Source organism: Ochotona princeps, chromosome 4 (genome assembly GCF_030435755.1).
Source record: "Ochotona princeps isolate mOchPri1 chromosome 4, mOchPri1.hap1, whole genome shotgun sequence".
In the NCBI taxonomy this organism is placed as follows: Eukaryota; Metazoa; Chordata; class Mammalia; order Lagomorpha; family Ochotonidae; genus Ochotona; species Ochotona princeps.
The window spans coordinates 83359631-83361912 of record NC_080835.1 but is presented as its reverse complement, the minus strand read 5'-3'; the positions used below and the strand labels follow the sequence as shown (position 1 = coordinate 83361912).

Genomic DNA, 2282 nt, shown 5'->3' with positions numbered 1-2282 from the left:
AGGGCTGGAAACAGAACGGGCCCAGCAATTGCAATGACCAGCATGTGCACAAGCTGACTGGGGAGACAGACTGTGCCAGACCCTGTACTGGCAAATTTACACAAGAATTAGGTTTGGGATCATCTCAGATGAAGTTTCTTTGGAGATCCCTCCAATTGAACTGCTGATCTCAGATCCCCAACCATGACGAGACTATGTCAGGCAGTGGATTCTGAATAGGTTTCATTACGATTGGAACGGCGAGATTGGCAGCATTTCAGAACTGTTGAACTATCAAAACTGCTTGAGCAGGACCTTCGGAGTGTGCCTCACATCGGGTACCTGGAATGGGTGGGAGGCTGGATGAGGCTTTTCCCTTTGTTTCTCCCCTGAGCCCAGATATAGGAAAAAATATGATATTAGTGTGGAAACGATGGTATTACCCACTTTTCTGTAGCTCTTGACCCTTGGTACCCTAAGTAACTAAGTAAGATCATTTAAGATCATTTAAATAAATAAATAAGAAAAAATGTAGAATCATTTCATTACCACAAAAGACCACATCCAATTTCCTTTGTATTAAAATCCTATATGTGTTGCCTTTATCTCCTGTATTCGATAAAATAAATATGATATTCCCCCATACTGTTTAGTATATCAAGAATTTGTTTCTTTTTCTCAATAGAAAGTATTCCATTATAAGTTTGCACTAGAGTTTGTTTTGCTCTTTACTGTTTCATTGCTATTTAAACAGTTTCCAGGTTTGGAGAGTTAGGAATGTACCAATGTGAAATTCCCATTCAGGAAACTGTGTGAATTAAAGTGCTCAATTTTTGAACAAACACTTAACACTGGGGTTCTGCAATTGTAGTTTAAGTTTCTTTTTAGCCTTGTAACAATCTAACACAATGTCTTTCCTGGCATGGACCAGCAAAGACTCTTTGCTCCTAGGTTTCCTGGAGAGCATTCAGCAGAAGTTGTCATAAAAGAGCTGTGAACCTGTGCTCGTTTTGGCAGCACATACATTAAAATCGGAACTATACAGAGATTAGCATGGCCCCTGCATGAGGATAACATACAAATTCATTAAGCTTTCCATGTTTTTGTGTTCTTGAGCAATTTAATGTCATTGTGACAGATATTCATTTAACACTGAAATATGAATTATTATTTGTTGGCACTTTTTAATTTTTTTCCTTAACTAGTCATATTAAATAAGTGTGCTGGAAATAAGCCAGCTTGATTTCATTATCAAAAGAGAGAGAGAGAGAGCTGTGAATCTGAATGAAATACTGTGTCAGTTGTTCCCATAGATCTATGCATTCATTCTGTTAGATTATTCTACACTCACCACTTAGCAATTCATTTTATAAGGAGCATAGTTCTTACAAACTTGTGAGGTACCTTGAAAATCTTCATTGTGTTTTGACAGGTGATCCTGGGCTCATGCCCTGCGCTCCCAGGAAGCTAATGCTTTTCCTTGGATCTCAGTCTAGCTGATGGGCATGCAACACTAGGCTTTTGTTAGACTAAAGAAAAAAAATTTTTTCTTTCTCTTGTTAGAAAATCATCAGTTTTCTTCCAAATTCCCTTATCCTAGACTGGAATATAGCTAACCAGAGGTTTTTCATGAGACCAAATTACAATTTCTGATTCTTTGAAAATGAATCAGGTAAAATCTTAGTTATTTAAGAGGCAGAGAAACAAGAAGAGAAAGACATATACACAGATTTCCCATTCACTGATTCATTCATGGAGTACCCCAAAACACCATGTCAATTCCAGCTCCAGGAACCCAGTACAGGTCTCCTACACGGATGACAAGAGCCAAATCACTTCAGCTATTAGCACCCTCAGTGTGCTCCAGTGCTTTTCAGGGAGCCAGAATCAAGAGTCAGAACTAGGTCCAACCCAGGTAATCTAATATGGGATACAGGCATGTTAATTTTTGTCTTTGCTATCCCATTGCCAATAAAAATGCTTTGAATTTTTATTCTATTCTTAAAATAAAATATTTATTTATTTGAAAAGCATACTTTTCAACACAGAGAGACCTTCCACCACCAATTTACTCCAAGTTGACCTCAGTAGCCAGTGATGTGCCAGTGTACAGAATCCTTGAGCCAGGAAGTCCAGCTTGGTTTCCCACATGGTTGTCAGGAACTCTCGCACTTTAGCAATCAAATCCTGCTTCCCAGGAACATTGTCATGGAGATGGGTTGGAAGTGAAGTAACTGGCACTTGAACTGGTATTTTGGTATGTGGTGCTGGCATCAAAATTTATAGATGAACCTGCCTCGCAA

General features: G+C 38.7%; 1 non-coding gene across 1 annotated transcript; it reads left to right on the top strand.

Annotated features, from left to right (window-relative positions):
* The first annotated feature begins 980 nt into the window (after positions 1–980).
* Positions 981–1084, top strand: LOC118759571 (U6 spliceosomal RNA). The gene has a single exon (XR_004996271.1). It is a non-coding gene; the product is annotated as a U6 spliceosomal RNA (small nuclear RNA).
* The last annotated feature ends 1198 nt before the right edge of the window (positions 1085–2282 follow it).